Source organism: Rousettus aegyptiacus, unplaced genomic scaffold (genome assembly GCF_014176215.1).
Source record: "Rousettus aegyptiacus isolate mRouAeg1 unplaced genomic scaffold, mRouAeg1.p scaffold_m13_p_2, whole genome shotgun sequence".
NCBI lineage: Eukaryota > Metazoa > Chordata > Mammalia > Chiroptera > Pteropodidae > Rousettus > Rousettus aegyptiacus.
The window spans coordinates 5,228,120-5,252,343 of record NW_023416295.1 but is presented as its reverse complement, the minus strand read 5'-3'; the positions used below and the strand labels follow the sequence as shown (position 1 = coordinate 5,252,343).

At 39.4% G+C, this 24,224-nt stretch overlaps 1 protein-coding gene across 4 annotated transcripts in view; it reads left to right on the top strand.

The window, feature by feature from the left end:
* Nucleotides 1–24,224, top strand: part of DIS3L2 (DIS3 like 3'-5' exoribonuclease 2) — a 261,768-nt gene that overhangs the window by 5,900 nt on the left and 231,644 nt on the right. The window contains exon 1 of one of the 4 annotated variants that reach the window (XM_036237966.1): nucleotides 17,006–17,243. The exons of the other annotated variants lie outside the window; for them this stretch is intronic. The gene's annotated coding sequence lies outside the window, so the exon portion shown is untranslated. Of the gene's footprint in view, nucleotides 1–17,005; nucleotides 17,244–24,224 lie in introns of those variants that run through there. 4 annotated transcript variants of the gene reach the window in all.

The following is a 24,224-nucleotide window of genomic DNA, read 5'->3' as shown; positions in this document are numbered from 1 at the left end:
ATGGACATACTGTTTCCAGTTTTGGTTACAAATAGGCTACTGTGAAATTTGTGTATAAGTCTTTGTGTGGACATACACTTTTATTTCTCTTGGCTACATAAATATCTAGGAGTATCCCACATATAAGTGATATCATTCACTTATGTGGGATATAAGTCTAAAAGCAACAAATGAACAGGACAGACAAAGAGAGACTCATGGACGTGGTTACCAGAGAGGAGTGGGGAGGTAGATAGGGCAAAAGGGGTCAAGTATGTGGTGACAGAAAGAAATCTAGCTATGCGAGGTGAACCCACAGTGTAAATGTATATATGCCTTACTGTTAAAATGTACAGCTGAAACTTACTGGATTTCATTAACCAATGTCACCATAAAAAAACCCAAAAAACTTAGGAGTAGAATGGCTGGATTATAAGGTAGATATATACTTAACTTTTAAAGAAACCGTCAAAGTTTTTCAAAGTGGTATACCAGCACTTGGTATGGTCAGTCTTTAAAATTTTAGATGTTCTAATTTGTGGTGGTATCTCACTGTGGTTTTAATTTGCATTTCCCTAATGACTAGTGATGCTGAGCATCTTTTCATGAACTTATTTACTATCTATATAGCTTTGGTGCACTGTCTGTTCAAATCTTTTGACCATTTTTAATTGGGTTTTGTGTTTTCATATTACTGAATTTTAGAATTTATTTTGGTTGTAAGCCCTTTTTCAGACATAAGATTTGCAAATATTTTTTTCCACTCGGGTTTCATTCTCTAAATGATGTCTTGAAGAGAAGTTCTTAATTTTGATAAAGTCCCATTTATAATTTTTTTCTTTTATGGATTGTGCTTTTGTTACTTTAAGAAATCTTTGCCTAAGTTGATATCACAAAGACATTCTCTTAAATTCTGGAAGTTTTAGTTTTAGGTTTTACATTTAGATCTATGGTCCTCTTTGAGTTAATTTTTATGTGTAGACAAAGTATGGATCAAATTTTATTTTATTTTTTGTACACATGGAATCCAACTGTTCAAGAACTATTTGTTGAAAAGACCTTTCCTTCACTAAATTGTCTTGTATCTAGGTTGTACTTAGGTTGAAAATCTACTTATATGTGTGTGGTTTTATTTCTGGCCCGTTTCACTATTGACCTATTTGTCTATCTTGATACCAATACTATGCTGACTTGATTACTGTAGTTTTATAACAAGACTTGAAATCAGATAGTGTAAGTCCTTCAACTTTACTGTTCTTTTTCCAGATTTTGGCTCTATGAAGTTCTTTCATTTCTGTATTAATTTCAGAATCAGCTTGTTAGCTTTTCAAAAAAGTCTGCTTGAGAATTCGATTGGGATTATATTGAATCTATGTATCCAAATTTGGGGAGAATTGTTATCTTAAGAATGTTGAGTCTTTCAACCCATGAACATACTATAGTATCCACTTAGGTTTTCTTTAATGTTTCTTAAACAATATTTCGTACTTTTTTATGGGCAAATCTTGTACTTTTTTTTCTGTCACAGTTATCCCTATGTATTGTATATTTTTTGATGCTATGGAAATGATGTTTTTAAAAAATTTATATTTTTGAATATTTGTTGCTAATATATAGAAATATGATTGATATTTGTACATTGATAATTGTACATTTGTACTGTCAATCTGGTTATGCTTATTAATTCTAGTTGCTTTTTTTATAGATTTTATTGGATTTTCTACATAAAGATTGTCATCCGTGAATGCAGACAATTTTACTCCTTTCTGATCTTTTATATTCTTTTTCTTATCGCACTGGCTATAATTCCCATCCAGTGTTAAACGGAAGCAGTGGGAGCAGACATACTCGTTTTGTTCCTGATCTTAGGAAGAAAGCTTTCAGTCTTTTGCTGTTAAGTATGATGATAGCCGTAGGCATTTTGTATGGGCTCTTTGTCATTCATTCTTTCTATTCCTAGATTACTGAGAGTTTTTATCAGAAATGAATGTTGGCTTTTGTTATACTTTTCCTGAATCTACTGAAATCATATATTTCTTCATTTTTGGTTTCTTAATATGATGAATTACATTGATTTTCAGATATTAGAAATAACCTTGCATTCCTGAGATAAACCCTACTTGGTCCTGATGTACTGTTCTTTTTATATATTTTTGGGACTGATTTCCTAAAATTTTGTTTAAAAACTTTGCATCTATGGTTACGACATACTAGTTTGAGATATTTTTTCTTGTGATATCTTTGTTTTCGCTTTGGTATCAGAGCAATGCTGACAACCTTGAATGGGTTAGGAAGCACTATTACCTTTCCTTTAATTTTGTGGGATAGTTTGCATCTGTTATTACTTTCCTTCTACTTTAAGTACTTCATTTAATGCTTCTGGTCATACACATTTGCTGGTGATAATTATTTCAGCTTTCATGTGTCTGAGAAAGTTTGTATTTTGCTTTTGTTTTTGAAAGATATATTTGCTGCATAAAGATTTCTAGATCGACAGTTTTTCTCTGTTCCTTCAAACTTAATAGGTCCTTTTTCTCTGCTGCTTTTAAGATTTTCTCTTTAAACTGGTTTTAAGAAAGTTGATTATGATCTGTCTTCGTATAGTTTTATGTTTCTTGTGATTTGTATCATTGACCTTCTTGGATTTGTGATTTTATAGTTTTTAATCATTTTGGAAAATTTTCAACTCTTTCTTCAAATGTTTTTTCTGTACTCACCTCTCTCCTTCCTTACCTTTGCAGATTTCAGTTACACATTTATTAGGTTGCTTGAAGTTGTTCCACAGCTTACTGATGCTGTTTATTTTTTCTTTCTGTCCCCCCCCCCCCCCGCATTTTGGATAGTTCCTATTACTATATTATCAAGTTTACTGATTCTTTCTTCGGCAGTGTCTAATTTGCTGTTAATTAAATCCAGTCTGTTTTTCATGTCAGGCATCATAGTTTTTATCTCTAGAAGTTTGATTTGGATCTTTTTTTAATATCTTTAATGTCTCTTAACCTGTTCAATATTTCCTCTAATTTTTTGAACGTATGAGACACAGTTCTACTAACTACTGCTTTTCTGTCCTTTTTTATTATTCTCATATATTTTTGCATTCTCTTTGTCTTTGTCTCTCTCGGACACAAACACACCATATTTTTTAAAGAAGTAATGCAAGTACATAATAATTTCCCTACTTTGTGTATTTGGAAACAGGCTTAAGAAAGGTAGTTTGGCTTGGTTAAAGTTAGACAGTTAATGTTCACTTTTAAATTCAGAGTTTTCACAACTTCTGCTCTTTCCATTACTCCTGCTTCAGTAGGAGGGATAAGACAAGTATAAAGCTAAAACAGGAGTAAGAGTAGGGAAGGCACCGTAATTGACAGAGAAGAATTGTGAAAGATTAGAAGGGAGTGTGGAGGTTATAAAAGACTTCCAAAGATGCAGGAAGCTTTTGAGTTCAACCTTTGAAGGGCAAGTCCAATTTTATAGGTTTCTTTAAGGAGGATAAGGTATTAGAGGAGGAGAGAAGAGCTACTACAGTGCGTGGGGTGGGAAGAGCGGGGCATGTGTTTAGCAGAATTGGTTGTGAATGTGGGTAGGAGGCGACTAGAGCGGTTGACCTGAACTACGGAATATTGTCGATGGCTTTAAAACAACATTTTGATACTTTTTGTCTCTTCAGCTGCCGCATGCTTCTGACATAGGGGGTATCTTTTAACATTCCCTTTTATTGCTTAGTGTGGACTTGCACATGATTAATTCACAGGTTATCGATTGATTAATAACATCGTATAGCATCTTTAGTTCTACTTTTTTGGTACTTGTGATTGCATCGTTTATTGGATAAGAAATCTTAAATCCTGTGTTCATAAAATTCCTTCCAAGGAACTCAGCATACTCATTTATTGATTGTCTCAGCAGTCAGTTTACCATGCTACGAGAGTATCCCACTTCTTCAGGCATCCAGAATCCTACTTCAACTTAAGAGTCATTGTGTAATCTTGTACTGTTCTAATGCCCGGTTCCCTGGGACTTTTTAACTTCTGGCTGGCAGGGAAGAGTGTGTATGGTACTGTCATTGAACGCACAACTGCCCACAACATGCAGAATCGGCTGTGACACAGGATGTGCTCATTCTAATTTTTGTATCTCAGAAGAATTGAGAGCTGAGATTTCAACCAGGGTTTCATTATTTTGATCAGCTAAAAAAAATAATTAATAGGGAAATATCTTATTATTCAAATAACATCATTCTTCCTGCAGTGCTTTTAATTATCTTATGCAAACCTTTTTCCCCTTGAGTTCTGGCAAGTGCTGTCTTTGCTGGAGCTCCTTGAAGTCAACGCCAGTTGTTCTCAGTGAAGTTAATCAAAGAGCGTATTGCCCATTGCTGTAAGCCTGTCCCACCTCCATGAATCTCCTTGTTGGTACAATTTCAGAAGAAAAGATGAAAATAAAGGATTTTGCCAACTCCTAACAGGTGACTAATTAGAAGGACATGATGGAACCAGATTTCGAGTGACAGAGTTTGAATCTAGAATTAAAAGACTACATATGCCTTTACATGCATTCTACATAGTCTTGTTAGTTTTAAAATTGTAGTCTTTTATTTAGTGCTGATAAGTTACAAAATAATGTATGCAAAATATGTGGTGAGGTATATAGAATAATAAGACAATGGACATCCATGTACCCAAACACCTAGTTTAAGAAAAAAATTGTTATTGCCATCGAAATTCTCTATGATCCTGTTTTTAATCCTATCTCTTCCTCTTTTAGAGGTAACCCGAGTTATATCATTTCTTCATAATTGAACCATATAGTTTATATCCTTAAGTTGTTATTTAATTTTGCATGTTTTTTGAAATTTATAAAATGGAATCACAATGCAGATGTTTTTCAGTATTAAATATTTGAAATTAAGTTTGAAACATCTAATAGCTGGTTGTCTTAGCAAATCGAAAATGAAAGCTTAGAGGAAACCCTACTGTCTGTGCTTTAGGCCAGGTAAAGATTGCTTCTTCCAGCCTCTTCTGCAGTGCTTGGCCCAGTCTTTGTTAATTGTCTCAAAGAAGGAGCTCCACTCTTGCAATGGAAGGTAGTTTTTTAATCTCTGCTCTGTCTGGGAGTTGGGAGTTGTTCTTCATAATTAGGTATGGAGATTAAAATGTTTTTTATTCTTTCTAAATTTCCTTTAAGGTCACTGTCATCTGAAGTAATACAAAATACATGTGTACGGGTTTGCCAGAGTTGCTGTGGGAATCTTAACTTTGGATTTCCTCACATCTGGATTAACGAATTGTGCTCTGTAAGAATATGTTTCATATTTAATGTGCATCTAGAGGCAGCAAGACCTTAGTGATGTAGCTTCCCCATAAACGACAAGTAGGGCACTGGCAGCATAAAGTTTTAACATGATTCTAAGATTCTGGACATCCCACACTCTGCCCCCTGCTCGGAAGGCTCGCACAGCAGAGGAGGCGGGTGGCGGTGGGGGCCTAGCGTTTCTCCCCAGCCCGCAGGCCTCAGGTTTGCTTTGTCCCCTGGAGAAGCAGGGATTCCTGGGTTACTGTTTGAGGTCTTTGAAGCAACAAGGAGAAGAAATATCACAGGTTTGTCTTAGTTGCATTTCAGTGTTTTTGCAATTATTTTGGTTACCTGTCTTAATTGTCGTATTTGTTACTATTAAACAAATTAATTGTCCTAGTTGTTAACTGTTAAACAAATCGATGGCAATGCCCTTCTGGGTGGTAGAGGTGTTTATCTGGGAAATGCAGAGTTTTGAAAAGCGGCAAACTCTGGACTCACCATCTTTCAAAGTCATTCACGTTGACAGGTGTGAATATGGAACATCATTTCTCCACAGATGGAGGGCTACAATCAGTTGGTCTTGTTAGATCTCTCCCAGGTCCCCCAGTACAGGGCACTCAGCTGACAGGCCAGATTCAAAATCAGCAAGTTGGCATAGTGGGTCATTAAAGTGTCCTCGTATTTCTGTCTGTGGTCTGGAGTTAGTCTAAGTCATTTGGCTATTTAGAATTTTGTGTCCTGCATTGCTCCAGATGCCTTCAATAATGCCAGAATCCTTCTCTGTGACTTCGATGGGACAGGACAACTGCTCGTAACTTTGCATGTGTTCTGGGAGCGTTCTGCAAGACACTGCAGGGACCTTGCGTTGTCGGCAGGAGCGTAATCCTTACCGAGGCCTTGCCTTGCGTGGGGCGGGATGAATCTGAAGGTAGTACGTTCCAGATGGTTCACCTACAGCCCGGAGAGTGGGCACTGCTGTGGCAACATTTTTCCAAGAAGAAAGTAATGATGTAACTGACGGATTTTTTAAAAAACAAAGAGCTAACATAGAAGTCACATTGATACTAATCTCTTGTGTAAAGTTAAAAAAATAGTTTTTGTGAAAACTGATATTTTATTCGAAATAATAAGAATATAGGGGAAACCACATTCAATTCTTGTATATTTTAGTCCTTTCGTTCAGTTGATTGTGCATTTTGAAAGTCACATATTTTTCCAAATTGCCTTGGTCAAAATTGGCCACGTGCAACTCTTTTTCCTTTGTCTCATTAATTGTGAGATTAGTGTATGCAGGTAGGTGATGGCTTTGATTACCATTTAAATTATGCATGTAGCTAGTAGGTGAATTATTTTTTTAGCTCCGTTATTGAAGAGTTGCTTCTGTATCCCAGCATGAAATTTGTATGATAACCTTGCTCCATAAAATGTTTGCTTTATGTAAGTAAAGGCGCTAAGTGATGATATTAGTTGTTGCTGAATTGTTTGCTAAATAGAACATTTTGCCATTTATGACCTGTGATTTAGAATTTTCAAAAGGGAATTTAAAAGTCTTCCTACGTGCTTCAGTATAATTTACTATGCGTATGTATGTATCTGTGGAGAGATGAAGTGTGTGTGTGTGTGTGTGTGTGTGTGTGTGTAGGAGTAGATGAAATAACATTAGCTGATTAATTGACAATGAACATACAGTCCTGCATCTTTTTTTCTACTTTGTATATGTTTTTAAAATTTCAAAATAAGAAGATAAAAAAGTTTTCCCAAAAGTAATGAAGAAAAGTGACAAGATCCCAGGCAGACTTCATTTGACAGTGAGGACCAGGAGTTAATGGAATAGATATCACGGCATCCAGTGCCTCTTGGGGCGGCGTTCTCAGCGCTGCTGGAGTACTGCCCCTGAATTACTTCAGGAGAGAATATCATTTGATCCTGTTACTGCCCAAGTGTACTGATCACGGTGGAGATATTCCAGTGTGATTTCTCCCATGTTTTGAAAATATCCCCCCCACCCCCACCCTCTTTTTACACTTTCTTTTGCTGTTTGGAGTCAAACATTAATTCTGACATCAGTGGGTGCATCCTGTGCTTCTTTAGATTCTGATTTCCATTAAAAAAATTGAAGTTTTTATTTAGTTCTTATCGTTTTATATTTCACAAGTTTCTCCCTTCCTTCCCCCACTGGATGAAGAGAGATTTCTTCTTGTTTCTAAAGGTATTTGTGTTTAACCTAAGGCTTTTGCTGCTTTGTCTAGAATTTGTCTCCAAAGTCTGCACATTTATCCCAAAAAGAGAATATAGAATAAATTTCAGGGGGATGAAAGTACCAATGGTGTGAAGGTCTTTAATGGATGGAAAGTAATCTCATTCATTCAAATTTAGTAATTCTGTTGATCAGCGGTCCCCAAATTTTTTGGCACCAGAGACCAGTGTTCCTATGAGAATATAATGCCCGATGATCTGAGGTGGAGCTAAGGATTGGCACATATCTGTGGCCTAGAGCTTGGGGGTCCCTGCTGTAGATGGCTTTAATCGTAGTAATAAAATATGAGAGAGAAACATGAGGTTGAATTTAGAATAAGTCCTCTACAAAGTACACATGAGAAATGAAGCTATTTGTTGAAAAATGAAGTAGTTTCCGCCTCATAACATTTTGGGGCTTTATTGGGTAGCAAAGCTTATATTAAGAAGACCTTGGGTGATCTCTTTCGATTTTGGTTTTGTACACTGCCTCATTGCAAATCTTATATTTGTGTGTGTGTGTGTGTGTGTGCGTGCGCGCGTGCGCGTGTGTGTGTTTATTTTTTTGGTGACCAGAACTCTGGTTCTTCAGTGACATTAAGATGACTCTGTCTTTATGAGGCAGGGGGATGGTACTTAGATCCACCCTAACAATATCCTTAATATACTTCTCGCCTTTACTGATATGATAGGCAGGAAGTATATAATCAAGATATGAAAATATTAAACTCTAGCATTCAGATAAATCTTATAATAGGCACTGAGATTTTAGAGTGTTATACAAATTTATAAAAGAATTTCACAAGCAGGGGAAAGATGGTTCAGTTGTCTTTGTAAGGATTTTCTTAAATTCTGGAATACGGGGAAACGTTTTAGTATTTTGAGGACAACTATTATTAAAATTAGAGTTAAGAAACACTATAGAAGATTTTCATTTTTCATCAGTGTCAAGGTATATTATCAAATTTTATCTTTTTAATTCCCATTCTGACATAAGGCCATAATAAATCATTATACTATTGAGCATTTATTGAATGTACTTTATAGAGCACTGTTACAAATAGGCACAAGCCATAATCCCTTCTCTTTAATAATTCCCATTTCAGTGCCCTACTAGGCAGTGGGGATACAGCGGTGAAACAGACAGACAGCGCCTTCGCTTCTGGAGCTAACATTCTGGGGTCTTCAATACCTACCGCATTGAAGTAAGAGCTGCATGAGATCACTGTTCAGGACTTTATGAGGGAGGTATTACTTTGTTCTGCTGTGGTTAGGAAGCTTGTGCCGAAGGGGTAGGACACGAGCCAGACAGAAGTAGGATGTTTATTTCCCCGTGTATCTTCTGTGGAACCTGCTGTAAAGGATTTCGTGGTCAGATAAATGTGGACAGCATAGTATACCACCATGGGGTTGCAGAGAAAGGATCCCAAGAGCTAGAGAAATTAGGTGAGAGTCACAGAGGGGAGAGGGTGTGGAGTTGGGCTGTTCGCTAATGGGTACAGTTTTAAGAGTGCGGTCGGAGTGGAGGGTGCGTGAATCGTGTGAGCTGGAGGAGTGCAGCGCGTGGTGGAGGAGTACTAGTCAAAGTGTACCCGACCCCCTCCCTCCCCTCAGAGAAGCCGTCATTTATCTTTGGGCCCACCTTCTCAACTGTTCCTTCCTGTCAGTATTTGGGCGCCCTCAGAGTTCCCCTTTAATGACAATAATAGCAACAACAACAACAACAAAAACAAATGGAAACTCTGTCTTTGGATTTCACCTCTCCCTTTTCATAGCCAGACTTCACAAAAGAGTCTACTCTGTGCGTTAGTTCCGCGTCTGCCCATCAATGTCTCAGCTTATTTCTCTTTGGCTGTCATTCCCATTGCTTTATTAAAACGGCTCTCACCAAGCTCCTTGTGACGTCCATGCTGCTAGGTAATGAACACTCACTTTTTTATTTTCCTTGTCTTAGCAGAGTATAACTTTATTAACCCACTATCTTCTTGAAACTGATTTTCTTGACAGCGCTCTCCCAAGTTTTCTCTTATATCTTCTTTCGAAGAGTACATTCCTTTTTTGTCTCTGCAATTTTGATTTTCTTCTTCCTGACTGCTGAACTTTGAGGCTCTTCAAGTCTCAATTCTAGGCTCCTTCTCTTTTTACTCCATACTCTTCCTAGACTGATCCCATCTGTGTTCCCGACTTAAATTACTATTTGTTCTCTGGTGACTCCCAAATTTGAACACAGTCCAGATGTTCTCAGAGCTCCCGACTTGCATATCCAGCTGCCTGTTTGATATCATCTGTTCATGTTGCAAAGTTACCTCATACTCAGTATGTCCCGTACTGAGCTGATAGTCTCTACCGCAATCCGATAATCCTGGCCCAGTAAATGTCACCATCATCTATCCAGTGGTATAAGCTGGCAGACACGACGTTACCTTTGATTAGCTTTTCCCCTTCCCCTTAACGTCCAACTCCTTTGTTGATTTGGCCCCCTCAGAATTTCTTGATTAAAATTTTTTGACTTCGGTACCATCGTTTTCTACATGGATTGTTCAAACACCCTTCTAACTAGGGCCCCATTCATTCTTGTTCTACCTCCAACCCATCTTCTTCCCTCAAGCCAGAGGGATCTTATCAGAATATAAATCTAATTGTGTTACCCTCCTGATTGAAATACTTCAGTACCTCCCATCATTTCTAAGGTGAAAACCCAAAATTCTTAATTTCCCCTGCCAGTTCCAGCATGGCGCGGCCCCTGCTGTCCCTCCAGCCTGATTTTACCCGACTTTCCCCTTCGCTCTCTAAGCTGCAGCCATTGGGAGTGTGTTCTGTGCTCGCCCAATCCAGGCTGTGAATTTCAGTTTGAAACTACACATCAATGTGTATGACTGTTTGATTAACATCTACCTTCTACCCCAGATTGTCAGCTTCACGGGAGGACTGCGTCTCTTTTCTTTTTTTCCATTGCATTCCTTAGGGCCAAGCCTAGCACCTGGTTCAGTGTAGGCGCTCAATACATTTTTGTTAAATGAGTGAACAGTGAACAAGTGAATGCTTCAGTCACAATAATAGGACATGAAAAGATGGGTGAAGTGACAGAAAAGTAGCAGTGTTAGCAGGTGCCGAAGGACCTTCTGCGGCCGTGGTGTGAGATTTAAGGGGGGCGGTGACATGATCAGGGCCACACATTAGGAAAGGTGAGCTGGCTGTGGGGTTCGGGGGATTAACAGGAATTCCAGAAGAAATGAAGAGTCATAGTCTTATGTGATTTGTAAATCAGAGAATGTAGTCCTAGATGTGAACCAGAGATGTGCTCCGAGGTTGGGGGGTGTGGAGAACAGGGTTTTTAAAACGCATAAGTTGCAAGGAGCTGATCATTAAGGAGAAGAGTTGCTCAGGAAACAAGGTTATAAGTTTACATCATTCACTTTCCGATTGGTGGGGGCAACTGAACTTTCAGTGGTAAGGACAATGGGGAGCATATGAGTAAACATTTATCAACATCCTAGTTTTGGTTCAGCCTCACAGAACAAAGGCTTTGGGTTGAGCAGTTCTGGTCCAGGGGCTGTTGCTTATTTGCCACATGGGGCATGATTTATCAAGCACGTGAGCCAGAGGGTGCCTCTAGTTTGAGAAGTCTCTTATTCAATTGAGAGTTACCTCCTGGTTTCACCTGGAAGCCTCAAAATGCCAATTGAAGAAAGCTCCCCATCACTTTTGAGAGGTCTAGAAACCTCTTTGTTTTAGTTGGAACCTTAAATAAACCAATTTAGGAACATCAGAAGACCCCAGAGGGGCCAGTTTGAAGTCATCATCTCCAGTGATTTTAGTCCAGAGACCCAGCCAGTCGCAGGTCTCAGTCTCACAAGGTTTCGCATGTACCTGTAGGGGTGTCAGACAGTGGAGGGTCTGCAGAGGCTGCTTCAGGGTAAGGGTACCCCATTCCTAGCACTCATCAAATGAAGATGTCTCTTTGAGAACCTACAGAAAGACTAGTCTGGAATCTTATGGGTTGAGTCTAACTCCTGTGATCTCTTTTGGCAACATCCGTTCTTGTAAAACTGTATAGAGGGTCCGTCCCTTGAAAATAAACCTCTCAGATCTCAACTGACAGTGTGGGAGAGCGAGGATTTGAGAGGACTAACCCGTGGACGCCCCCCAACGGCGGAGGGAGGCAATTTGAGCACACGGGGCTCTGCAGGTGTCTGAATGCACTGTGTTCTCTGCTGCGAAGGGAGGAGATCGGGGGGTTGCTTCAGATGTCATCCTTTGTTGCCAGTAACATGAACAAAAATTCCAGAAGAAATTAAAAGAGCGTTTTATTCATATATCATTTGCAAGTCAGAGAACGTAGCCCTTGGTATGAAGTGAAGACAGGCTCTGAGGTGTGTGTGTGTAGAATAAGATTTTTTAAATGCTTAAGTTGCAAGGAGCTGATTATTAAAAGGAAGGATTGCTAGTGTGGATGAAAATGGGATGCTGTAATAAAACTAAGTCCAGTGAGGGAAAGTCACCTCGCAGGGTGATCTGGGCATGAACTCCTAATTGGGCAGGTCATGGCGGGTGGCGCACTTCAGGCACAGAACTTCCTTAGTAAAAGGTTTATCTTTGCCTTAAACTAGCCCTGGCCATTGTTTCTGTGCATCTAAGTTAAGTTACACATCTTTGACACGCTTCTTTTTCAGACGCCTAGGAAGCATAACCACCCTCAAAAGAGCGCATGGTCTGCTTAACAGTCCTGTAATCCAGTCCCCGCCTTGCTTCCCCCCACTTTCACAGAATCTTTCTTAGGGTCTCTCCTGCATTCCACAAGTATAAAGGAAACTGCAAAACTGTCATTCTCCGGAGCATTTGAAATCTCTCTTACCAGCAATGTCAAATAAAATCTTATTAAATTATCTACAGATTTGGACATTTCTTACGTCAACACTAGGGAAATAAGATTGTAAACTTACATCATTCATTTTCTGATTGATGGGGCAACTGAACTTTCAGTGGTAAGAACGATGGGAAAGATGATTAAGCATTTATCAACGTCCTACTTTCCGTTCAGACTCACAGAACAAACGCTTTGGGTTAAGTAGTTCCGGTCCGGGGGGTACGATTTATCAAACAGCCCAGCCAGCTCAGGGGGCCTGTTTACCCTGCAGGCAGCTTCGGAGCTCAAAAGAGCAAAGTCATGCCTTGTATGCAGCTTTAGGGTTTAAACTGTACACTGTCCAAATGTCGGGCCACAAATTATGATATTAAAGTTCTTTTAAATCCTCAAGAGCTAGATGTGAAGGAAGATGGGCTCGAAGCAGGTGCAACTTGTAGCTGTTTGTTTAGAGCAGAGACGGCACGGACCAGCCCTAGAACACTGACGGAGGAGGGACCATCACATGTTGGAGAGTGCAGAGGGGAAGTGGGGGGGTCTGGTTGATCATTAGGTGATGAGGTGAGGTGATGAAATTTCACTGAGTTTGGTTGTTTCAGCTTCTTAAATTTGGCATTTCATTTTTCTTTTGGAAATGGAATTTTTCACAAACTTTATTGAGCTATTATTTAGAAGGCATTGCAGAAGTAAATAAAATATTTCATAATCTAAGTATTATTACCTTTGCTAGTATAGTAGATTCAAACTATGTACACCTAAATTCCACTGAGAGTTATAATACTTTACAAGTTAGAGAAGCATTTGGGAACTAGAGGTCAAGATAATATAGTGTCAGCCAGGTTCTAGTACATGAGATGGCCTTTTTTCTTTATCAGAAACCCTCGATTGATATCAGCAGTTCCAGAATTAGCCCTGTGGGTCTAAAACTCTTAAATTTAATTCCCCAGAGATTTTCACAAAGATCCTAAAGAGATAGGTTGTAGGTAAATGGTGTCAAGCCAATGCCATTAAAATGAGGTGGTTATACATAAGTCCCTCTCACCTGTCTACTTTACTACTTAAGGATAAAACAGAACTCAGAATCTAACTCTTTGGTCTTCTGAGAAGAGCTCTAATGTTGAACCAGTTGAATAAAAATTTCTTAAATTGTCATTCACCTATGTCAATGACCATATAGAAATGAAAAGAAAAACAATCCATCCATTGATTTCTTTATGGCTGTTGCTTTCGGTGTCATGTCTAAGAAGTCTTCACCTAATCCTAGGTCATAAAGTTTTTCTCTTCTGTTCTCCTCTAAAAATTTTATAGTTTTATGTTAGACCTAGGATCTATTAATTTTTGTACAAGATGCGAGGTTAGGTTAAGATCTATTTTTTTGTCTTTTGATGTCTGCTCAGCACCATTTGTTGAAAAGACTATTTTTCCTCCCTTCGATTGATTTTGCACCTCTGTACAAATCAGTTGGGCATATTTACATGGGTCTTTCCCTGGATCTCTGTGTCGTTCCATTGGTCTATGGTTCTTTCTTGCTGAAGATACCACACTCATATAGCTTAAAATCGGGTAGTATGCTTCCTCTAACTTTATTCTTTTTTTTCCCCATCATTTTAGTTATTCTAGTTCCTTTGGATTTCTATATAAATTTTAAGATAAGCTTGTTAATAAGAAATCTGGGGCTTCTGATAGGAATTGGATTGAATTTAAAGATCAGTTTGGGGAGAATTGACATTTTTACTGTGTCATAACCTGGTAGAATCGATATGTTACCACCTTAGGTGAAATGTAGGTAGCTCACCACCAATTGGGCCCCTTTATCCTCCCTGCTTTATAATTAGTTGTCTTAAATATCTCCTTTACCTACATTGAGAACCATATCAGACAATATTATACTTTTGCTTTTAACCATCTAACAATTTAAAAACCTCAAGGACAGAGTCAGTCTAGTACATTCACCTATAAAGTTACCCACCAACATTTATTTTTACTTCTAAAAGATCTGTTTAATTCTTTGAAAGTTCGTCTTTTAGCAGGCTTCTTTCACTTGCTTTTCTTTTTCTTTATACACATTATGGTTTTAAAATATTGTGTATTTGTCATTTTTATGACCGGAAATTATTTTGCAGCACATTTCGCTGGTTTTTTGTCCCCCCCCCCCCCCCGATTGTCCGTCGTGACGGCTCTCTTCCTCAGGCTCCCCTCCTCCTGTGTTCTGTAAGCATTCATCTGGCCTTTGACTGGGAATATTCTGAGTCAGATAGTTCCGAGAGGATTTTTTGATTCATGCAGCATCCTGGGACACTGGCCACCTAGGATCACTTTGCTCGCTTGGGGTTGGTGTGGCTACACTGCATGACTGGAAGTCCATGTTTGTGAATCTTCGGGGAAACTCTTATGCCCCCCAGCTGGAGCTCGGGTCAAAACAGACACCTTTCTGGATTGTTTTCTTCGCCAGTAGGTGCATTTTTTCCCCTTCTCCCATCTTTTCACTGAGTGGTTGCCCTTTATGGTTGCCTTTGATGTTTTGCAGGAGGGATAACTTACCCCCCCCCCTACATTTTATGGTCAGAACCCCTTTTCCTGTCCCTTCCTGCAGCTTTAGACCACGAGCCTCTTGGCGCCGCCTCCCAGCTGTGCTCCAGGGGCTCCGTAGCCACGGCTTCTACATATTCTTTTCCACTTGATGCTTAGCTCCTGGGGTTTTCCTCTTCTCTCTTGAGAGCTCAACTGTGCTCTTAAGAAGTTGGTAATATTTTGTTCAGCATTTGTAGTAATTTGACGTCAGAAGGTTTTTCAGAATATCGACTCCACTATATTATCAGAAATAGAATTTCCTGACACTATTCTTGGGATCACCAGTTGTTGGGTCAGGGATCCCCTCCTAGTTCCTTCAGACTGGTCACATGGGGCCAAAGTTGCTTCCTGTTTCTCAGGAGGGGCTATGGAGGGAGCACTTAACCTTAAAAGGAAGGAGTTAGGGCCATCTTTTGCACTGCGATCATGTCAGCCAAGGTTGTAAGAGGCTCAGTAGAGGGGGAGTATTCAACTATGTCTGCAAGGGCTACAGCAAGGTCAAGTAAGACCAAGCCTGAGGACCGACGGCGGGATTTCACAATCAGGAGCTCTTTGCCAAAGAAGTCTCCATGGACTGGAGCGGGGAGAAAGACGCCTGTTGAGTTTTTTAATCTGGGGAAGATGGTCTTTAGTCCAAGCAATTTCTGTTCTTCTCAGAAAGCATGACTTGTTTAGCAGTAGTGGCTATTTATTTCATATTCTCTTTCTTAGTTCTCTCTGGATTACGACCCTCCCTTTGGTAGATTAGCGCTGTCTGTCATAGAAACTGGCTTGGTCATACATAGAGTGTAAGACCTGTCCAGCGTATACCTGTTTTTAAAGCTTTCATTTTTGTCTCCTCAAATGAGGTAATCAGAAGACAGAACTGAAGCAGTAAGAGCCGAGCTAGGTATTAAAGTAAGAGAAAGAAGGTGGCAGGTTGCCATTTTAACGTGAAGTTTCTATTATGTGAAATTCTAGAAATTATGAAAAAATTTAAACATATGAAAACTAGAGAAGTAGTTTATCTTGCCCCATTTATCCATTTCCTAAATTCAAGAATTTTTGTACATTTGCTTCATTCATCCCTTTTTAATTTTTTTCTTTGCTGAAATATTTTAAAGAAACCTCTGCCTTCGTGTATTGTACTTTCACGTGTACATGGCATGCAGTATGAAAATCAGGACACACAGTCATAGTGCCGTTACCATAACCGAGACAAGACTGACAGTTCTGTATCTTCTACTACACTGAGAGGATCAATGAAGCCTTTCTAAAAAACCTCTTTGAACATGTTGAGATTGCTTCTCCTTCGTTGTTTTTTGTACTTGTCATGCCCTCTGCCAAGAAGGTTCTTCCCCATGACCTTCACACGGTGACTTCTCATCATAGAGATTTTGTTTCCAGTATCGTTTCCTCAGGGGGCGCTTTTCCTGATCACCAGGGCTGAAGTAGCATCTTCTTTCCCCGTCCCACTGTCACGATCTCATCGGTCTGTTTCACTGTCTTGGTGGCCGTTTGTTTGTCTTCTCTACCCCCTAGATTTGTTTACGTACCATGAGAGTCAGGACCTCGAGGGTCATGTGCTCACTGCCCTGTGCCCGGGGCCTGAAGAGATCCTAGCATGTAGTGATGAAGCACGTGTTTAGAAACAGGTCAGCTATTAGAATAATAAGAAAAGATTCCAAAATTTTCTTAATATTTTATAACTATTATCTCCCTACAGCTGATTCCCATTCCAGAACTTTTCTTTTCTCAAGAGCTTTAACCAACAGCTGTGTTTGCAAAAAGTGCTGGGTTGTTGTCCCTTTCAGGACATTTAATCTTTTAAATCCTCAAAATATTTTGTAAAATGTGAATAAAGTCACTTCTGACCTGTTGAGAGGCAGTGTTTTTACTGACATAACTCTCATTTGAGATCATTTTATTTGAGCTTGCAGCTAATAAATCTGTTTTGGCCCATAGGAAACAGGATGAAATGATTTCGTAGCCCACATATTCTTTTACTGGTTATTTGAACTTCTTTTATTTAGTACATCATTTGTATTCCATGTTAAGGGATGTTTTTAATTGTTGTATTGTCAGTTGCTGGAAATGTTCTTTAACATGAGGAAAAAATGTAACTCAATAAACAGAAATGATTTCATCATTAAAGACTTGGATTCTTTTTGGAAATGTGTAATTTCAGACCTACAGAAAGGATGCAAGAACGGTACACAGAATTACTCCATCCCCGTCACCAGACTCCCCGGCGTTATCAGCATTTTACCACATTAACATCCCTCCCCACCTGCATCCCCTCCTTATTTTGGAACTGAGAGTAAGTTGCAGGCACTCAGAGCCATTCTCTTTTGTGACCGCTGTCAATGATCGGAATCAGGAAATTAACATGGATGTAATGCGACTGATGTAATCTCTAGATCTTGTTCAGATGTCTTCAGGTTTTCCAGTCACGTCCTTTATGTGAAAAGAAAATCCTGGATCACAGGTTGCATAGAGTGATCATGTATCCGCAGTCGCTTTAATTCGAAACAGTTTCACCTTTCATGAATTTAACATTTTTGAAGATTATAGGCCAGTTATTTTGTAGCGGGTCGCTCAATTTGGGTTTAATTTGTGTTTCACAAATAACATGTTTTTCATAATGTATCAAGAAGTGTGTGATGTTGAACTGTCCCATTGCAGGTGTTTATTTTGATCACTTGGTTAAGGTGGTCTGCCAGCTTGCTCCAAGATATGCTTTTCCTTTTTATATTTAATAAGTATCTTTGAGTCTATTTAACATTCTGTTACTCCTCAAAACCTTTTACTCGCTAGTTTTAGCATGCATTGATGAATCCGAATTAATGATGCTGCTGCTGATTGCCAATGGTAATTTTTTGAAGCCTGTCACTTTTTCTAAACTTATTAGCTGAGATTCTGATGTAAGGAAGTGCTTCCCTCTTTCATTTATTTCTTTGTTTTTATAAGCATGGACTCAGGAATTCTTATTTTATTTAATGAGTTATATATAAGCTATTGTTTAAAAAAATCAGTACTTAAATTGTCATATATTTGGCCAGTAGGAGCCTTTTCAATCGGCTCCAGTGAACTTTTGACATGTCCCCATCAGTTTTTGAGTGTTTCCTTACTTTCTGGAATAACAAGATATTCTAGGCCAGAGCTTGGCAAACTTTTCCTTTAAGTGGCCAGATAGTAAATATTTTTGGCTTTGTGGGCCATACAGTCTCTGTTGCAACTACTTAACTCCACCCTTGCAGAAGGAAAGCAGCCATAGACAATTTGTAAATGAATGAGTGTGGCTGTGTTCCAATAAAACTTTATTTGCAAAGACTGGTGGCTGACTGGATTTGGCCTGTGGGCTATAGTTGGCCACTTTTCTCAAGAGCCCTGGTTTCTTATAGCTGTGCATGATATTTAGAAATTGATATCCGGGTACCAGATATGTTCATTGCTCTTGGGATATTTTTTATTCTAGGCCCTCTTAGAAGACAGCTAGATAATATAAGAATCTAAACAAACATGCATGTATACACATGTGTGTATGTATATATTTCTATATCTGTCTCCACATATTATAAACCGCTGAGTTATAGTGATATCTCCAATTCCATTTCAGTACCACAGGGTCTATACTAGCCTTTCCACTTTCTATATTTATAATTTCTCCAACATCAAGAAACCTGACTCCTGTTATCCACGGCATATTTACTTATTTGTTAAATCCTGGAACACACAGAAAGTAGTTTTAGAATTGCTAACCCATGACTGTGAAAAACTAATCTATTAATTTGAGTATAATTTTTTATTTACAGGAAGAGAGAAGAGGATAGATGAGATTCTGGAGTTTTGTCAGAAGAGTGAGCCATATAGGATGGAGTTGGGGATTTAAAGCATTGACTGAGAAAGAACTGAGTGAGGTTGACACTTCCACTTCCATTTATGGCATAATAAATAGTTGGAAACCAATTTTCCTTCCAGCAACAACTAGAAAAGCTGTCTTACTCCCACCCATCAAAAAACCCATTGAAGGCATTTGTAAGGCTAGTATTTGGAGTTGTTTGTCTCCTATAAATGTTTATGAATTTGGGGGGGAATCAACTGGAAGACTAAGAAGCTGGAAAACTGAGCAATGAATTTGATTTTCTCTTAGGGCCAGAGAGATAGAGAATGGAATTTGGGCCCTGCTGATGTGGGGAGTGCGTGGCCTTGGTGAGCCACTCTAATTTGGGATTGAGACCCTGATGGGCTAGCACCTACAAGTAAGGATGTAGATAGGCCCTTGCAGGGACTGAGCTCCGCTTCAGATACATTTAAACCCTGAAAAGAGATTGAGATAATTTACTCTCTTTGTCTCGGTTGCTTGGCAGAAGCAAATATAATTCCCGTTTGGAAGATGATAACATTATTACTGCAAAATGTTTTACAACTATAATGTCCATAATTAAGAAAATCAGGCACAACATGAATAAAATCAAATAGAAGCAACAGGAGATAATGTCAGATCCTAGGGGCCTCTGATACTGGAGATTTTTAGGAGCCCATTTTAGTATAGCTGTGCTTACCTTGTTCAAAGAGATAGAAGAGTCACCATTTTCAGTAGAGAACTGGAAACTTTCCAAAAAATGAAGTGGAAAATATAGACTTGAAAACATAATAACTGAAATTAGAAGCTTAATGGATGAGTTCAACAAAAGGTTCCATAAAGCTGAAGAGAGAATTAATGATGGAGAAGAATTACCGAAGTGATTGAGGGAGACCCAGAAACACTGAGAAGGTCAGAGTGTAATTGGAGTCCCAGACAAAGAGTTGAGAGAGATTGAGGTAGAAGTGATGTTGGAAGAGATTGGCTGGAAAATTCCCATAGCCGACGAAGGTTCTCAAGCAACAGATTCAAGGAACCTTACTAACACCAAGCAGGGTAAAAAGAAACCCATACCTTGGTATCTTATAGTAAACCTGTAGAATGCCAAAGATGAGAAAAATTCCAAAATCTTCTGGAAGTGGGGAGAGAGAATATGATACTTTCAAAGAATCTGCAATTAGACTAAAAATCAAATACAGAAACAGTAGAGGCCCAAAGACAATGGAACGATACCTCCCAATTACTGAGAGAAAATAACCGACACTCTAGAATTCTAAACCCTGTGCAAACATCCTGTGAGGATAAAGATAAAATACAAACTCTTCAGACTTGACAGTTTCTCAGTTATACTAGCCACTCTTTAAGCTACTCAAAAGACAGGTGGTAGGTGGCTACCGTATTGGATAACACAGATATTGAAAATTTTCATCATGTCACAAAGGACAGCACCACTATAGGTATTAAGAAAATCAGGAGGGAAACCTATTTGATTTTATTAACCAATGACACCCCAATAATTTCAATAAAAAAGAAAATCAGGAGGATATGTTGAACGACATTCTGCCCTCCACAAAAAAGGGAAACTGCAGATGAAATTGACAGATCCTCAGAAAAATACAAATTAACAAAGTGGACCCAAGAAGAAATTTAAAAATCCAACCTATGTTTAAAAAGTATTTTTTCCATGTGATGTCTTTGTCTGCCTTTGGTATCAGGGAATACTATCTTCATAGAACAAGTGGGATGTGTTCTCTCTATTTTTTGGAAAAATTTGTAAAGGATTGGTATTTTTTCTTTTAATGTATGGTAGAATTCATCAGTGAAGCTACCTGTGCTTTCTTCATTGGAAGATTTTAAATTACTAATTTAATTTCTTTACCTGTGTGTATTTAAAATTTTCTACTCTTCTTAAGTCAACTCTAGTAACTTGTGTCGTTCTAGGAATTTGTCCATTTCATCTAAGTTGTCTAGTGACATAAGCTGTTCATTGTATTCCCTTACAGTCCTTTTCATTTCTGTAGGTGGGTAGAGATGTCCCCTCTTTCATTCCTGTTCTGCGGTCACCCTGTGGAGGTGGAATAGGCCACTTCCCAATTAGTAGGATGTTTATGCTGATTGCACTCCGTACACTAATAAAATTTGAGAGAGAATTCATTACTCACCCAAGACACTCTTGGGGACATAAGGTGGGTACAAGCCAGTCTGGCATGGCTTGAGCCAAGACAAAGGAGAGTGTTAGGCCTTTATGATGGGTAGGGGACTGGAGAGAAGTTCCCACGTGCAGATGGTGGGTTTTACAAAATTCAAGTTTCCCTACGATGGATTTTTGTTGTCAATCTGACCAGATAGCGCAAAGGGGAAGGAGGAGATGAAGCTTAAAGTAAGACAGTGGTCAAATGTCTAAAATTGGAGCCAGACTCTTTATTATAAGTTCTGAATTTGGATTTTTAAAAAATTCTTAATTTTTATTTCTTTTTTCCTTTTCTTCAGATTGGATGATGTTGATTGATTTTTTTCTAGGTTTATTGATTCTTCCACTGCATCAAATTTGATGACTGGCCCCTCTAGTAAATTTTTCATTTTAGTTATTCTACCTTTAAACTTGAATTTCTATTTGATTTTTTAGGTTCATAAATTTCATTTGCTTTTTCTACTCATCAGGGCCAAGATTAGGGCAAGGCAAGTGAGACTCTGAGGGCACAGGCGTTTACAGAGACTCTCACTCTTGGAGTCCTGCAAGTGTAGGATTGGCATTTGTATGACTTTGCTTTTGTAAATTTTGCGTACTAGGTACCTGGCTTGCCTCACCCTAGTTCTGGTCCTGCTACTTACATTTCTCATCAGTATACATTTGTTGTAACCTGGTTTCTGTCTCAAATAGGCTTCATTTATTTAAATTTTGTGATCGCCTGCTTTGCACTATGCATTGTGCTGGTTTGGGGAATATAAAGGGTCTCAAGACACCACTTTCACCCAGATGTTTGCCTTCTTCAAGTCTAGTGCCTTTTCCCCCTTTCCTCCTCATTCCTGCTTCTTGTACCATGTGACGCTGTTACTGCCCTGTTCATGCTCCTCCCAGCCCAGCTCTGCAGAATGTATGGCAGTTTCTGTGGTAAAACAGCCTTTCTGGCAGCCAGTGGGCAGTCGGGCCTTATACCAGTGCCCTCTTTCTGGAAGCTGGCGAGGATTAGAAGTTGACCGGTGCTTTCAGTGTGTCAGGGTAGGAGTGCCCAGGATTTGTCCAGGGTTAAGGGGCCTGTACAACGATGTCACTAAGAAGAGAAGGTTGCCTGTTTACTCATCTTCTGCTTAGCATCTTATATACTTGGAATCTTTCCATCTTCTTCCACTATTTTGATACCCGAAGGCAAGCTTCGACTTCCTGCCCAGCTATCTGGCTTATTTTTGCCAAATTTACTTCCTGGGTCCCATGTTCTTTTCCCATTCTTTGCTGACTTGTTTTTGGTGTGGTTTCCCCGAGTGACCCTGCTTTGTTGGTGTTCTCACTGCTTGTTCATGAAAAAAAAAACAAAACAACTCATTCAGTCATTTAAGGGGTGATTTTTGAGTACCTAGATATACCATGGGAGCCATTGGGGTTGTAATGATGAACCCAGCAGAACATTGCTTGTCTTCCTGAGCTAGAGAGACAGGTGTCAGTCACACCAATTGGAACACGACTCTGATATTTGCCGTGAAGGAAAGTTACAGGTGCAGCCGACCTAGGGACGCTAGAGTCAGATCCCTGTACCTCCATCTCACTTAACCGGCAGTAACTCCCCTCAATTTCAAACTCTTGCCGACACCAGGACTCGATGTGAAGTAACCTTTTTTCAAATATGACTCTTGTTGCAGATTGGCCTCTCCTGCTCGCAGCTTTCCCCCGAACCTCGCCCCACCCAAGGCTGCCTTTATGTGTATTCTTACTCAGTAGTGTGCAAACCCTGATCATGAACCTGTCTTCCTTTGGAAGTTATTCGCCCCTCCCCCCCCTTTTTTTAACTTTTGAGTCTTGGTTCTTTCCCTATATCTCTGTTATATTTTCGACCTCTTCCTCTTTGCATTTCTTCAAAGCTGCCCTAACCCAGCTTTTGTCCTAGGCCCTCTTCTGTATCAGTTTACCCTTTCTCGGAAGTCTCGTCCATTCTAGAAAACTTTGGGTTACCATATTTATGCAAATGACTGGCTAATTTCTCTTGAATTATGCTCTAGTTTCCAAATATTTGGTTAGAGGTATAGGCAGAGGTACGTATTTCCATGTGGAGATATAGGTAGAGGTATTTATTGAGCTATAGGTAGAGGTACGTGTTTCCACGTGTGGAAGTATATAGAAAGGCGTGTATTTCCACGCGGAGGTACATAATACCCCAAATAGAATTCATCACCTTCTCTAACTTAGTCATGTTAGCATCTCCCAATCTCCTTGCCGTCCTCCAGATATGCCTGACTGCCAAATGGTGGCAGTTTGGCCTGTGTGATACCACGCGAAGGGTCTCTGTCTCAGTGTCTGCGTGTGTAACTCTAGCTCAGGCCTTCCTTTCCCCTCGTCTCTTTTAGTTCTTTCCTATGGCGTGGCTGCCACTCGTCTTTCTCAACTGCAGATTACTCCGAACCCTGTTATTTTTTCCTGAAACACAACTCTGATTTGTTCTTCTGCTCATTCACGCTTCAGAAATTCCCTCCTGCCTTTGCAGCCGTGGGTCGGTTTTCTAGATCTTCCAGCTTGTTTTAATTTCCTTGCCACCGCCTCCCTTCGTATAGTCTGGCCTCTATCCAAATGGAATTAATGTTGCAAGAACCTGCCTGTTTTTCTGTTTGAGTCTCTCTCTCTTTCTTTCTTTTGCCAGCAGTATGCTTTCCTAACATTCACTTCTTCCTTAAAGTCTTTCCTGAAGCTCTCTTAGATGTCCTGACCTGGAGGTACCCTTTCTCTTCCATCTTGTGTACATTTACCAGCACTTAGAAAAAAAATTTAGTAGTATCACTTCCCAACTTGTATTAATTTTTAGTTCAACATGATTTTTGTAAATCTAATTAACCTTTGTACCCCTCGTGGTGCCTAGTACAGCGCCTTGCAGAAGTGTTCGTTGGATTAATGAGTAGATGGATGCATTTCTGAACTAGACCGTCCGGCAGTCTGACGGTCTGCTTTCCCGCCGGCGGCGTTCACCTAAGACCATCTGCTCCTCTCCCTCCTCGCAGCCTTTGGGCTTTGTCTCCGAATCCCCTCATGTATCACTAAGTGGCCTGTTACCGTTTGTCTCTGTTGCTTCTCTTCTCCTGATTTAGCATTAGTTTCAATTTAAAGAAAAATTACATCATTTTGGTATTAGATGTGTGTGGGAAATTTAGAGGAAGTGGAAGCTAGCGTTCAGAATGACATCTTGATCCATTTTATGGGAAAGCAGAAAGGCTGCCCACCAGGACTTTGGAAAT